This window comes from Parambassis ranga, chromosome 9 (assembly GCF_900634625.1).
Source record: "Parambassis ranga chromosome 9, fParRan2.1, whole genome shotgun sequence".
In the NCBI taxonomy this organism is placed as follows: Eukaryota; Metazoa; Chordata; class Actinopteri; family Ambassidae; genus Parambassis; species Parambassis ranga.
Window position 1 is genome coordinate 5,888,069 of NC_041030.1, and position 16,603 is coordinate 5,904,671.

Genomic DNA, 16,603 nt, shown 5'->3' on the forward strand with positions numbered 1-16,603 from the left:
CTCTGTTTTGTAAAGGCCAGAGAGGGAGTGAGTGATACTGAAGATGAACACCCTGTGTTGTGTCCTCGGTGGCCATCAATTCTTCACCGGGAGCAGTCTTCATTTGCACGTATTGATGAAGGGAGCTCTAGCACCTCCAGCAACCAAATGATGAAGACAGATGAATATAGATTTAATTAAATCCGGTTCTGACTATATGAAGATTGAAGGAGGTAATTGAAAGTGAATGCACGCTATATGGCAGATAATCCAACCTATCGTTTGGATCCTGGTTTGAAGGATTTCCCAGACATTCTTCTACAACAGTGTAACATGTGATCAAATAGTTGTCATCATGTGAAGCGATTATTGCAAATCAGTAAATGAATGCTGATGCAAAGCTAAGACAACACCATTTGGAGAAAATAAGTATCAAATTCATTTTTGTGAATTAATCTTTAATTGGTTTGAAATGTATTACAGTGATCACTGGAAAATTTAAATAGTTTACAGATTATATACAGATATAAGTGACTCAATGTCACCAGGAGACATGTGACAAAAATTGAGTGAGTGCTGGTCTGCAGGCTTTCTAGTGTTGATATAGAGGGCAGAGTGAAAACTGTAAAAATGCACTAAGTTACATATATGTAGAGTTAGTCAATTAGAATTCTCTGTCTATATTGAGTCAAAGTATTTCAGTTTTTGTAAATCTATCTATTTTTCTTTTCATGACTCTATTGTGCACAAAAGAGGTTTGAGATCTCTACTTTTTCTTGGTTCCATTCTGCAGCTGTATTTTGAATGGCATCAGGCCTGCGTCATAGTTTTGTAGTAACTGAGTGTGCGCACAACAAAAGTGTATTTTTATATCAATATTTCTCCACAAAGAGGCTATTTTACATACTGTTTCCCAGATTTTAAAATAAACACAACCCCATAGCTATTTTTTATTTTTTTTTTAAATTTCCATCTAAAAATCATCACTAAATGTACCGGCTCCTTGGCTGCTAGGACACGTTAAAAAAAATAAAATTTTATACTAGCATTTTACTTCTATCTAACCTAAAGAGCAAACAATGAGTCAGTGGTACTGATCGATCGAGAAATGAGAACATCAATTAAGCACATCCTGCATCTTCTTTTTATTTGTTGCTGTATTCACTAAGCAGCCTCTTCACTAAATGTACCATGCTGTCATTCAGGACCGGATGTAGCAGCACATGGGTTGGGTTCTGCTTGTTTTTTGCTCTTCTCACAGTATGCATTAGTGGAAGGAGCTGGAAAAGGAAGCGACTGGGTCAGGATCCATAGAAGGGCCCATGTGGCCCTCCTGAGGATCCAGATGATGAAGGTTTCATCATCAGAAGGCTCGAGACTCTGCCCAGACAGACATGTACCCCTCAGCTTGTGCTGCATTTGTATACATTGTCTTCAAAACAATATTAAAACTACTAACTCTGCAGGGAAATGTGTACAATTTGAGAAAATGAGGACTTTGACCTAGATCTAGAATGAATACCAAACATTAACATTGTGAAAAGTTGTGTCCATAGTGACAAGCGTGCAGAGAATTATGAATTGAGCTTGCATTTTAGCCTCTGTTGGTTTATTGTTTGTGGTTGTTGAGCTCCTACAACATTCTCCCCAAACCAACTCCTTACACAGCAAGACATCAGCAGAAAAGTTGAACAAAGTCAACAAACAGCCCCCCCCAAAAAAGCTAGAGAGCCTATTTTCTTAAAAAATTACACCTGACAGCTGTCAGATTGACGGACTTACATTATCAGGTGGACCAAAAGAACTGTGAAGTCTCCATATTTGTTGACCATGTAAAACTACACACTGCCAGCTTTGTGAATGCCATGAAAACACAAGGACCGTGAAAAAAGTTTCACCTTTGCACATATTAAATAAGATCTAATAAACAGTGTGACATATCAGCCCTGCCTGTCCAGCTGCTTGATATAATGACAGTTTTGAGAGTATATAGTATTAAATGACTTGCATGGAGCTCTCTATGTCTGTGAAATAGCTTGGGCTCCCTCTGTTGGCCAGTGGCCGGCCTCTGCTCCAGCAGCAATAGAGGAGATGTGGGGCCACTGTGACTGTCACTTGAGATAAATGGAGGTCCAGGAGTGTTTGGGCCACTGTTTCGGTTCCAATCCAATCTATTCCAAAAAAAAAAAAAAAACACACACAAAAAAATTCTTCAGAGATGAAGAAATGTACTTGATTTAACCTCCGCTGAGGACCAGCAAATGCTATTCTGAGGCCGTGTGCTTCCTTATATTGAGCTGCTGACTGGTTGTGTTTAAACCCTTATGTGCCTTTCTTTCTCTTTCCTCTTCACTCACACTCTGATTTTCTATTGGTGTGTACGTGTGTGAGAGAGAGCGTGTACATTTCTCTCTCCGTCTCTGAATACGCTGGCGCTTGTGTCTCGGAGAGTTCACTGACTCTAAAGGATCGATGAAGGGAGGAGATTCAGAGCCAATTATTTTCAGCTTAATGGTCCCTGGGGTGCAGGGGTGAGCAACAACAAAACGCCTTCAAGAGACATCAATTCTGGACAAGCCAGCTCCTCCATCTCTGCACTGCCACAGTCTGGGCATCAACTCCCAGCTCTCTGGAGGAGAATGAAGCACGCACACACACTAACAGCAGCTGGAAAGTGTAGACTTGGAGCATCACTACAGTGTGTGACAGAAGGCAGCCTGATGGCAAACAGAACAGAAACCAGCTCAAAAGCAGAGAAAAGGAGACACTTAAAGGAATATTCCGTTGTTTTGTTGTTCTGCAGTGACAGGCTTCCTTTGGTGGCCGATTTATTTCAGAACAGCCTGAAGAAAGTCAGCATGACACCTGTGAATATTTGGTTCACTTTCCTTTGATGCAAAGTTATGTCATCATTGCGTGATGTGTGGTAACTTGAAAACTGATTTTGGATCCCTTGGTGGTACATTCACAGGCTTCTGGAAAGATCAAATGCTGACAACTTTTTTTAGACCAAATGATACATGTATTATTTACAATAAAAAAGAATACATAAGACTTATATAATTTTACTATTATTTGTAGCCCTATCTTGATTTATTAACATGCCTTGCCTTTGGCAGGCATAATGTGTTAATGTGCATTAAATGGTGGCATGAAAGAGCAGCTATGTCACATGTTACCATAATAACCCCACTACATTCACAAAACAAACCTTATCTTGCATTTATGACTGACTAGTTAGTAGTTTTAAAAGTTTGTATTTTGGACAACTTAACCATTTTATGAACAGATGTGTTTTTTAGGGGGCTTAGTGTTGCCATGGATACCTGGCAGCATGGTAACATTGCCTCATTTTTTAATACTTTATATTTAAAAAAACACAAATGAGTCAGACAGAGAGAGAGTGTCATGGTGTTAAAACTGGTAACAACACTGTACACTGTGTTTTTTTGTCCTTTAAAACCAGATGTCTGAATCTTTATGACTCATTTATTACCTAAAGTCCACTTTGTTGTCATTGAGGGCACATATATTTGTTGCACATTTGGAAATATTCAAACTTCTGTGGAAGTTCTGAAGCCTTCAATTTACTTTTATTGTGAAACACTGAAGCAAATTAAATTATTAGATGGCAACGTTACTCAGAGTAATGTACATTTTTTTTATTTGTGTCTCATAATTTAGCTGGCCAAATAGTTTTTTAATAAAAAATGAAGAAGAAGAAAAGCAGAAGAGATTTCCTAAACATAAAGCCTGCCTTTTTTGTTGGTGATTTGAGAAAAAAAGACATCTTAACACCAAAGTTCATATTAAAAGTGTCATGAATTGACAGCCAAACTCTCTCACGTCTTCTTTTGATGGCTGGAAATTGTAGGAAATCACTACCAGAGACTGTCAAAGCAGGTTAAAGAGAAATGTGATCACTGCAAAGTAAATTAACACGTTACTCTGAACTGTAACACACTAATGGAGAGTATAACAGTCTTTGTAAAGCCCAGAATCCCCCTGCATATGTCCCCTTTATCTTCATCATTACATGGAATAAAAATACAGTTGCGTCTTCTGATTATTATCTTAAAAAGATTGGGGAGGTGAGGAACCTGCTGGGCTCAGAACCATCTCCTTTCCCAGGTTGCCGAGCAGCGGGACGCCAGGTTGTTTAAAGCAGTCCCACTGGGCGTCTCTGAGGCAGCGTTCAATGAGACGCTGCTGGCGACACTTTCCCCCAACAGCTTAGTGCTCATCAACTATTTAGATATGCACTTAACGCTTCTGGGGGAAACTAACGTCTTGCTGCTGGCTGGCATAGAGAGAGAAAGGAAAGCACTCATCAAAATAATGGCCAGGAGATAAGAAAAGGGGAGAATTCTATACAGGGCTCTGCCAAAATCAAGCCTGATTAAGAACATGTTTTGTGATGGCAGGGTTGGTTTTTCTGCAGGAGGGGAGACTGTAGAGTGGTTGTGGTCCCATGAGTGCCTCACCCCCTCCCGTTCTGCCTGTAAGTCAGTCCCCAGGCACAGAGCTATGAGGTTTCTTCCTCTTCTAAGACAGTATCCCTTGCCTATACAGGCACATCCTTCTCTGTCTATCTGTTCACATCCTTCTCTACCTCTCTCTCTCTCTCTCTCTCTCACCCAGGCTCACAGACTTCCCCTCACCCTTACCTCCACACACCTCCACCACCAACCCACCACCTCCTCCTCCTCCTCCTCCTCCTCCTCCTCCTCCTCCTCCTCCTCCTCTACAGTCCTTCCATCTCCATCGCATCCCCAGACTCCCACAAGCAACTCCATGAGGGGTCGCATGATGAATGAGCAGACAGTCAGCAGGACCTCTGTGTGTGTGTGTGTATGGGGGGGGGGGTAAGACTCTGCATGCGCGTGCATCTGTGTATATGTGTGTGTGTGTGTTGGTCAGAGAGTGATGACCACAACTGCCAGAGTGATCACAGTGGGATTCATTACGGCGACAGACAGGGCCGCCTCTAAAACACTGACCGTGTGTGTGTGTGTGTGTATGTGTGTGCTCATCTTGACAGGGCCTCCACTAAAATGGCGTCTGAGGATTACACACTGACTAGGATGGAATAAACAGTGCACTGTTTGTGTGTGCATGTGTGTGTGTGTGTAGGTTTGATAAATTATTTACATCACTGAGAAAGCAGCGTCGACACTGTTTATGCCCGCACCTGTTCTTTTCAGTGCTTAAAAGATGATTTATGTGTTATGGTCACATCGGATTTCAGCAACTATTGGTCCGCCGTCTTTTGGGACATGGAGCGGTGGTTACAAAGTGCCGCAGGCTCGTTTGGGAGGCGGCACAGAGAGAGAAGAGCAGCATCATATAACTGGACCAGGCAAACTCCTGTCCAGAGAGCTGTTACAGCAGTTTGTTTGCTCTTACACTCAAATGAGTTATGGACACACTAAGGGAGGGAAGGCTGGCAATGCTCGCCATGAATCTTGTAGTGTAAGAAGCTATCATCAGGATAGGTTGACACTACTGGAAGTTAAAGGCTCCACTAATGCTTGAGTTAGGAAAAAAGAAAAATCAGGTATCTCTGAAACTTCTACACTGCAAAAACACTGCTGCTAGAAACATCACAAAGTCAGCTAATTTCAACAAGGACCTATTGTCAAAACTATAAGAATGTTTATTAAATAAAATAAATTGAATCCCCCTATAATTGGTAATTATAATCTGTGTAAGTACTGGTTCTATTTGAGCGTCTGTTTTTCTTCCTGTTAGTTTATTGGTTGATCTGTTCTCAGCAATTCTAATAGTGAGCAAGATCCTATCCTCAATGTTGTCTATGCAACATAAAACCATGAGTGTCTATGGACACATGTTCAGATCCTGGATCACTATGCGTGAGGTTGAGAGTATCACTTTGCGACTTCAACATCCTGACGGGGAAAAATTTGGGCATAATTTTGCTGCACTATTGAAAAAAAAGAATAATCTTACTGTAACTTTAAAAAAAAATGAAACATTTTACAAGTCAGTTTTTTCCCTGCAGTCAAACCCATGTTCCTAAATACACTTAAAAAATAAAATAACAACAGCTGTAGTTGTTATTAACCCCCTGACCCCCAAGCAGTTTTAGGGCATTTTTCTCTCCTGGGACATTTTTAAGCCTAGCACCTCTATGGAAACAGCACAATCATGGTAGGAGGCAGATGGAGGAGGTATAGATCATTTAGATCATAGATTTTGTGTATAGTATGACAGTTGTGGAGGAAAGAAATAGTTTTGATGAAATGATTTCAAACTTATATTTTCTGACAGAACCCAAACATAACATATGATGCATTCAAGGACCATTAAAAAAAGTTCAAAGTCTGATGATGTTTTATTTCTATTTTTTGGACGACGGCAGGGCAGAGAGGAATGAGAAAGATCAGAGATCATGCTTGATGGTTGCTTTTGTTGACAGTAAGAAAATCTTTTGAAAATATGATCTGTGACAGGAAGGCACAGATCATATACACAAAGGATGCTGTATGCTGTTTTTTTCCTGCTTGCTCAACAAGAAATGTACAAGCACATCTGACACAGCATGTACGCCACGTCTGTTCAAATTTAGGCTACCGTGTAGAGCTAAATTTGCCTTCAGATTCACATACAAACCCATTTTTTGCTTTACATGCTCAATTACTTGAACTTTTACCCACATCAGTGCACATCTCGCATTAATTTGCTTCCAAAGTTTCACCAACATTGCTCCGCTGTCGCGAGCAGAATGCGAGACGCAACTTGTCTGGAGCGTCTTAGCTTCTGATTGCATCATTTTCCCCGTAGTATCTCCCAACATGTCCCAGATATCAGTCTCTTGCTGCAGACAGGGGTGTCACAGCCAGATTTACATACAGCTCCAACAACACAGACACCCAACGGTACTACAACACCACTCACCAGCTCAATATTTTATAGCCATATGAAATATGCCTGAATGTGTGCACGGCATCTGCCATCTTTGGGGCTTTGCAGCCCCCAGGAGGCCCCTTTTGATCTGTAATTGGGAAGTGTGCTGAATTAATCAGCAGTTTATCCGCTTTTTAATTGAAATAACACTTTCAGAAAACACAGATAACACAGCGAACAGCACCACTGATCCTTCCCATATTGTCTTTCGCCTATTGTCAATTTTCGTCTGTGTACTCACTAATGGCCCGTTGAGATTCAAGGAAAAATAACAGTGTCAGGAATCAGAAAGAGCTAATAAAGAGAGAAATACTGTCTGACTGTTCCGTGGAGAATTCATCTGATGTTTTCTCATTGTTCTGTTGTTTTTTTTGTAGATTCCTCAATCCCACTCAGTCAAAAGAAAACTGTCAAATTATAGTGGATTATATAATCCATTAAATCTATTTTGCATTTTTGCTTAGTGATGCCAGAGGCTATGAGCCTGTGGCAGCTTTGCCACTTGAAATTAGACTTGTAAACTGGTAAATTATTGTATTGCTTCTAGCACGTCTGCAGGTCAAGGTCATTTGTTTTCTTTTGCACTGAACAACTTCACTAGAAACATGGAACACAGATAGGACCTTTAACCGACCATGCTTAAATAAAAGCACATTTTTTTCCCATATTCCTTTTCATCATTTTTAGTTTAACTGGCAACCCATTCATCTGTGGGATTGAGACTTAATGTTATAATAACAACAGACCTCACCGAGTCTCAAAGATGGGCTGCAGCAGCCAGCTTCTCAGCTGTCGCTTTTTAAAGCCAGCTTTTTGGCAGCAAACAACAAAGCACAACAGTAGCAGGCAATACCAGTCATCAAAAGGTCTTAAAAGCAAAAGCAGCAATCAAAGTGCAATTTCTCCAAGAATTGCTTAATCTAGTTATGTCATGTGGTTGGGGCCTCTTCTATCGGAAGTATTTTATGGCAGTACAAGCTTGTCAATCATAAACTCTGCAGTTTTTGGCAATGATGTATTGGTTTCATGTTTCAGCTGCTTGATATCCACTTAATGTTTACATCAGTGCTAATTAAAGGTAGACAAGTAAAAAAAAGTGCTACCACAGAGTAATTTGCCCTTCCACACTTAAGACGAAACTGGAGGTGGGTATGAGAAGCTGCACAGCTTAGGGTTCTGCTCATAGTAGAAAGTGTGCTGTCAATACAGCAAAGAAAAGGCTCCTCTCAGTTACCTGTGATGTTACTATATTTATAGTGATTGCACGGACCGTTAAACAAAAGCATGAGAGCTTCTCCCACCATCCCCCCCGACAGCAGCACTAGCAGAGGTAATATAATAAATTGTTGCAGTAGAGATCAATGTCTGTGAGAAGAGGCGAGGGAGGAAGGTAGCGGCTCTTATTGTTCCTGCTCTGTGTTTCCGCTCTTTAAGGAAGATCCCTGGCTGCCCACATGACGGATTGCGACCATTCTAGAGTGGCCGTTTGGTACTTGGCATCACAGTGGAGTGGGAGCTCCGGGCCGTCAGGTCTGAGACGGCGGCTGTCCCCATGCTCTCCAGGCGAGGCCCCTAGGGGCCTCTGCTCTGCCTAGACGGAAAGGAGGCGCCATAAATCAGCCCATCTGGGGGGCTATGGTCTGCCTCACCATCCATCTCAGCCCCTGGTCCCTGATGGGGAAGACAGGGCAAGAGGGGTTGTGGGGCAAAAGGAAGAAGGGGATCACATACCTGGGGAGCTGGAGGAGGAGTAGCAGGGAGGCAGGCCAGGGCAGGGGTCTCTACCAGCCCAATAATCCAGTAACCCAGGGGCCAGGAGACACTGTGAAGAGAGGAACCACCAGAAAGGCCACACCAAGAGTCAGGAAGAGATACTTCTCTGCACCAATACTAAGGAACCAGCATTACAGTATAAGTCCAGTTTATTGTTATTATCATTTTCGTTCAAAAATGAGATGTTGTAATCAGCAAATTAAAATTTTAAAAAACAGTTCTGATAATCACTGTTACCAGTTACCCACCCGTTTTTACAGTAACCCCTGTTGTACACTTGTGCTTGCATAATGCAATAAATATAAAACAAAACACAAAAAAGACAGAGCTCAGCTAGGCCAGTTTTTTAATGCTCTAACCTGATACCTCTTCTTTGGCCATTAGGGGGAGCAGAAAGATGCTATAAACATCTCTTTTTACATTCATATCTTAAGCCTATCCATCTGTACAAAGTTTCAAAATATGAGAAATATGTATGAGAAAACAAGAATACGAATACCAAGGAATATTAGTTAAGTAGTTTTGTATCTTCATTTTGACACACTTTACACACTTTAAAAGTGCTATAAAAAGCATTAAATAGAAAATGCTGAATGTGTTTAATAAGATGTTGAAATAATGAAATATTTGACAAGTGATTGAATGGATGACCTTTGTTATTAGTTAACTTCAACCAGTAAGATTAAAGAGAGGAAAGAGGTAACACAGTGGAGAATTTTTGAAACAGAGCTAAACAGTAAATGATTGAAAAAAAGTGTTATAAACATGTGTTATAAACAGATATCACGTATATAATGTGAGTGTGTGTATCTTTGTTTTTAAAATCGTACAATAATCTAGCTTCCTTGTACGTAAGTGAATTAAACATTCACCAAAATTCAATAACCCTGGACTGCAAGACTTTGCTTCAAATTTAAAACTGCAGTTAATCTTGAGCATTATGATGTGAGAATCCTTGTCTTTACATGAATGTAAAATGTTGTATTACTACTGTATGGCCACTGATGCTGCTTGTTACTGAGGTCTGAGACGGTGGGAACAAGAGCATGAGCACATATCAAAGGGTAACAAGAAGAAGCTGAGACTGATTTTGATTGTATGAGCGGGAGTTAGTGTGTGTGTCTGTGTGTGTGTGTGTGTGCGCGCCTGTGGCAGTAGCAGGGGTCGAGCAGAGAAGGCTTTCGCTCCATATCTTCAAACAGCGGCATGGTTCTGTTGCAGCAGGACCCTGCAGACGGTGGCAGTGCCGGGGGCTGCCGGAGTGGCTGAGAGGAGTCACACTGCTTCAAAGAAACAAGATACAACTGCAGGGCAAAGCATCTGATCCAAGCACGCGCTCGCACCCGCTAACCAGCCACAGTAAGGAGGAGAGGGCGCTTGTGTGTGTGTGTGTGTGGGGGGGGGGGGGGGTGACTTCTCTATTCATTGCTGCCTACATTGCTGCCTAAACTCTCTCTCCAGTGCAAACAAAAGAGAAGAAGTGAAGAAACTACAATTACAGCCCGTCATGCAGCTTAAACACCCTGCTCCATCTCCCTCCATCTTTCCTCCTGAGATTGAAGCACCACAAAATGTGCCAAAAGCTACAGAAAAAGCTAAAAAAGATACATGTTCTTTAAGAAAAAGTGTTCACACAGCATGAAAAAGTTCACATGTTGGTGTGCTCTCAAGTTTAAATCTTTGAAGTAGTAGTATTTGAAGAAGTAGTGGTATTGGAATAGCAGACGATAAAGTAGTTGTAGAAACAGCAAATGTAGCAACAAAACTATTATTGTTGACAAAGCCAGTGTCCTGGGAAAAGACTGACATTCTAAAAACCTCAACATCAAGTCTGAAGGGACTTCAGCACAGTGGTCCACCCTTATCCTGGCATGCAGTGTCCACCTGAGGGCACCTCCCATTAGCCATTAGGTGTTAGCGCTGACAATATGGTCTCTGGACAGTGAGCAAAATCCAGACAAACAAAAATTAATGTACTTTCATGCACGTATACATGTAGGGAGTGGTTACAACAACTCTCTGCACTCTAAGTGAGTTTTTCTGTGTAGTAGTAGTAGTGATAATAGTCACAGGGAGCTCCACAAGTTCACACTGTTTCAAAGAACGTAGAGAAAACTGCAGGGCACAGCATCTGACACAAGCAGATCCACTCTTCCACCCTCCAACCACTGCGATAAGGAGAGGGTGACTCCGTGACTCTCTCTGCCTAACTCTCTGCAGTACAAACAAGAAAGAAAAAGTGCAAAAGTTACCATTACAGCCCGTCACACATCTTAAACACCCTGCTCCATCTCCCTCCATCCCTCCTCCTGGGAGTGGAGAACCAGAAAATGTGCCAAAAGCTACAGAATAAATAACAGCCCGAGAAGGGAGGGGGGGGGGTGCTCTCTTCAAATGAATGCTAATTCTACTAACACACCACCCCTTCTACACCCCACCACCAACTTTGTTCACATATTGATGCGTTCTGCAATCAACTTCAATGGCACGAGCCATCTTGTGGGAAGAGAGAGAACGATCAAGCCAGGGAACCAGAGAGAGAGCGAGAGAAAGAGGGAGAGCATGTGAGAGAGAGAGAGAGAGAGAGTCAGAAAAAGAGGGGCAAAGTGAAATGGGGGGGGGGTCCAGATTATTTTTTCACTTGAGCCCAGCCACTGCTTTCATTAGCCCCCCCATTAATTAGCCTCCTTGAGCTTATTTGCAAGTCAATGGCTGTGGCTGTAGGACCGGCAGCTTTGAGCCGCAGCGCCCCTGTGATCTCTGGGTCCTCCAGTCCCTCCACCCCTCACACACTGGATGCAAGCCTTCCTGACAATTAGTACAAAAGAGATTCATGCTCCGTATAGCCAATACATTATTCATATTTTCTCCTCACTTAAATAAATCATAATGTTCTTGAGGGTTTTACTTAAACAACATGCTTTCTCTCTCTCTCTCTCTCTCTCTCCTCTCTTAGCTTACATTCAATCGAAACTGGTTTGCAATGACCTTGCTCCATATTTGGGTCACTTCCTCAACAGTGCAATACAACATGACCCCCTCCTCTCCTGCCCCTGAGATGTTCATCCCGGGTGTGAGAAAGAAAGTTTGTCCACTTGTCTGATCTAAGCCGACAAACTTCTAAGAATTCCACAGTTTCAGATTTAGCGAAACAGCGTTTTTTTTTTCTTATGCACATTTGGTTCTGATGCTTCCATCTAATCAGCCTTTTTTCCCCATTTCTTTCCCACAAATGCTTGAGTTGAAAGACCTCTTGAGTTCTGACTGCTCCCTCGGAAAGCCAGGGCCTTCGTCTCCAGGATCGTGGGCCTCGATGCCTCTTATGTCTTCCGCATTGATCTGTTAGCGGTGTTGCACTGGACTGGCGTGGTCTGGACAGAGCAGAGCAGCTGTCTCAATGATTTAGCAGCCCTTTGTACTATTATTCATCTGACTGGAGGGAGTCAGTGTCCAGCTGAGGGCTTGCATCTTTCATGACCACTTGCAGTCCATTCAGACAAAGGTACTTCCATGGAATACTTCTGGGACCCACAGCACATGTATATTGATATATATGGCTGCATATTGATTTTGAACATCTTTATTTCATTGTGAATAGAAGACTTCTTGTGCTAAGAAAGAAATTTCCTGGCTTACCTTTTAAATTGTCTGTCTCGTGTTTTCCCCAATTTGACGTTGATATCATTAGACATACGCTGTCATATTTCCTAGTGCACTTGCCATGTTAGTTAATCCATCAACGCCTGCCTGACAGCTGTCTCTTTCAGCTGCAAACTTATAGCTGCTCATTTGGAAAGTTGCACAGTGCGCTTCAAGGTACATAATCCTCCACTTTCTCCCCTCAGAAGTTTCTCAGGCTCGCTGTGGCTGTTGTATATTTGAGTGTTTTACTGCAGCATTGTGGGGTCTGGGAGATCTGAAGCTTCACGCTAGACACAGCTAGCCTGTCACTCGATAGTGGGTAGAAACAGGTAGTGCAATTAGCCAGCGGAGAACATGTTTATCTGTCAGGCCGAAAGACAGAATGGGATGGCTTTGAGGAGAAGCAGTAGAAGAGTGGGTGGGGGGGAGCGGAGAAGGGATCGCACTGGCCCTTTTAACTGCGTACCGACTATTAGACTATTTCACAGAACTCATTTTCAGATACAAAAAGGGGAATACCCATGCTTCCATTGCCCCCCCACCCAATTAGTAGAAGAATACCCCTTCTTCAGCATTTATTACACCTATTCAGTATTCTGGATGCTGCTATCAGTTTTCCATAACTAGGCTGCACAAAGAGCAAACGCTCCATTTGGTGTGATTTGTTGCCCCGCTTGACCACTTCTTTGCCTTGGCCCGGGCTGGCTAAGCGCTGCGGAATGGTGCACCCCTGCTGTTTTATCAAGTCTGCTGAATCTGTAATGAAATAAGTGAGGGTGACAGTGACAGGAGAAGGAGGGGGAGGAATAGCGGAGGTAAGAGCAACAGACCGCCTTATTTGAATCATTTAAGCAAGATGCAATTATGGCTGCGCCCGACGCGGAGGAAACAGCCCATTTTAAAAGCAACACAAATCAATGGGCACAGCGATGGTGATGTGTTTGACAGAAGTGCCTGTTAGCGGTATATGGCTGCTCTCGAGGATCATTACACACCCTGTAGACCATACATTATCACCAAAAGAGTGGAATGAAAACAAAGAGCAGTGGGAGGCGAGGAGGGGCCATTGGCCCATCTGTATCAGGGCCCTGGACAGTCTTTCGGGGGAAATAAAATGGCACTTGGTTTGCACGTTTTTGAAGTGCTCTTACATTCTTTTGGCACTTTTGCAGACTTTAAAGAATACTTGCAAATTTTCCTTTCTCTTGGGTACACACTGCATACTTGAAAATGATTCCTGCTGTGACAAATCAAAGCAAGTTGTAACTGTAACTTATGTTTTATTAAACTGTATTTAATAATAGTATTTCATCTAGTTGTTCAATGTGATGTTTTAATAAAGCCAGATTTTGTTTCCATAATGGACCTATAGGGACAATTTGTGATTGTAAGATGTTATAAAACTGAATTAAAATGAACTTGGAGGTCTCCTGTTACTCCAAACTCAGTGTAAGGGTTAGTTTTATTTGGTTGATTTCAGACAGGAAGTCCTCATATGTAATGAGATGGAAGGAAGAGGAGGAAAATGAAATGAGGTCACCTACTATGACAGTTTTGTAGGATTTAGGCTTTTCCAGTTAGTTAGTCTTAACATTAGATGAGCTCCACTAGCATCCTGGCCCAGTGTTGGATATAACTTTGACTGAGCCTGGCGCCTCTGGGACATGTCAAGCACCAGTGCTTTTCTCTCTCCCATTCCCACTTTGTGTTTATTTCCCTCCTTCTCTCTCTCTCTCTCTCTCTCTCTCTCTCTCTCTGCCTGAGGATGAGGCCATCTGGTGTATGTTGGTGGAGCCAGGCATGCTGACTGGAGTCGGCGTGGGCCAGGCCAGTCTGCGTATACTGGAACACAACTCACTTTGTATATTGCCTTGTTTTGGCCACAGAGCCTCATTGATCCCCCTCAGCAGAACATTTTACATTTGGAACACTTGTCATTTACACTTGTACAGATGAGCTGCACAGCAGCCGAGGAGTGGCATCATGAATAAAATTATCATATCAAAATATCAGCAGTGAAATTATCCAGTTCTGCATGTGTGTCAGCCTCCATCTCTCATGGAAAGGGAAAGAGGAGAAGGAAGGAGGAGGAGGTAGACGCTGGGGATTGAGAAGCAACTGTGAGAACTTGTCAGAGGAAATTAGAGGGGGTTTCTGGACCATGGAGTCACTGACTGGAAAACAGGAATCAGAGGAGAGACCCCTAGACTTCACTCCAGCGGTGTGTGAAAGAAGAATCTCTCCTCCATCAGCTTTTTTTTTGTCCTTTTCCTCTAGCTCAAATCAACTCCAGTCCAGGTGCCCAGTCAAAAAGCTTTAAACAGCCAAGTCAACACACCTTCTTAACTTTAATGTATGCACAGACTGAAGTTAACCTCCCTAGCCTGTCTGTTTCCAGGGCAAGCCTTCCCTGTACCTAATGCCCCCTGCCTCTGTGGCTCTCTATACAGGACCAAGCCTGGCTACTGGAGCTCCGTACAGGTCCACCCCTCATCTATCAGTGACACTACTGGCTGACAGAGCACTTATTCACGCTCATTCATGAATATTCAATTTATTCCTACTTCAAGGGTACAAAAGACATATCTATACACAGGAGAGAGGAGCGGCATCTCTCTTTCTGTTTGCTCTCTTCTTGTAACTCTCTCCCCTCCTCCTCTTCCTCTGCCTGCCTCTTTATTCATGTACAACCTAAACATCGGCTGCAATATGCAGGCCTTAATTTCATGCGCATGTTTCATTAGAGGTGTCGACCAGGAGACATTTTTTCACTGACACTTTGAGCAAGCCAACACAATCCTGCATCGCTTGCGCGAAAGGAAAAATCCCATTTGTCCTTTGTCAGCACAAACACTTTAATTTGAGGCTTTCACTCCTGAGTAAGCAGCAGATCTCCTCAGACGCCCGGAGAGACACAGGAAACGCATGTGGGTCCTTCAATCTTTCCCTCATCAGCAGAGGCACAGCTTATTCTGCGCGGCCTCCATGTTTTTTTATCAGTCAGCGGGGGCATGCATAAGTCAAAAGGAGAGGGGAAAGTTCAGGTGTGTCAGCGTATAAATAGCCTACAGGAGCGGCAGTCACATCATTGAGAAGTCTTTAGATGCTGCCTCGTGTAGAAGACTTTCCAGATGTTGCATTACACAGTAGGATGTTAACAGAAGCTCAAATGATATCCAAATCTGCATGTGATCTTATTTACTGTTTAGACTCAACATCTCTCAGAAAGCAACACAAAGGTCTTAGTATGCTTCACACGGTGAGTGTTGCGTCACAAGCAACATCTGTACCCTTTTTTCTCCTGATGGAAGCAGACAGTTACACACTTTTCAGCCTGAACTTCTCTTTTAAGTTCTTCATTTTTACTCTTCACAAAACCACATTCAATGCAACACTGACTATGTGAAACGGTTCAATTCAGAGACACAAAAAATGTAGTTCTTATAGAGAGAGAGAGGTCAGGGAGGAGGTGGGGTGACCACTCTTTACGCTGAAGGTTGAAAATTGCACAGTTCTGGATTCAAAGCTCAAAGCCTTACAAGCTTGTCACAGATCAACACAGATGATCATGAGAAACCTGCAAGCATAGGCTTACTTAAATAGAGAGGAGGATAAATTATATATAATAGAGGCCATTTACTCACATTCTCTTTTTTTATTAATTTAGCATAAAATGACCCACAATAGGCTACCACAACATGATGCAATGTCTAATTTTAGTGCTGGGTGCCATGTTGAGTTTGGTCGGGGCATCTAAACACACATCATTCAAAGTAAGAAAGAAAAAAAGCAGAATAAGAATAAGCAGGGTAAATAATTTTCCAATTTTGGTCTTACAACTGGTGCAAAGAGTGCATGACACACAACAGCCATATTAAAGTGAAGTAAGCCAGGTTAGGATTTGTTGCCGCTTAGGACACAGAGCTGACATAAATAATATGTTAATGATGAGTTCATACAGTGCAACCATCTTTGATTCATGTCTAGTTGAAATCCTAAATTGTATTCCATTGATCAATTTTTGTTGTTTTCCATCACTTGCACCCCAGCCTGAGTTTTCATGTCCCCCAGAATCAATATTTAGTCTTATGTTCAACCAGAATATCAAGAATCATAGTGTTTAAGACTATCATTAGCCAATGCCTTTACTTGGCTGCAATGTAGCACAGCTGGAGAGTAAGGGTGCAAGATGCAGAGTTCATGGAACTCATGTGACCTCCCACACTGAAAGCTAATAAACAGAAATGTGGATACATGTCAGTGGGTATGTGTCATACTGTAC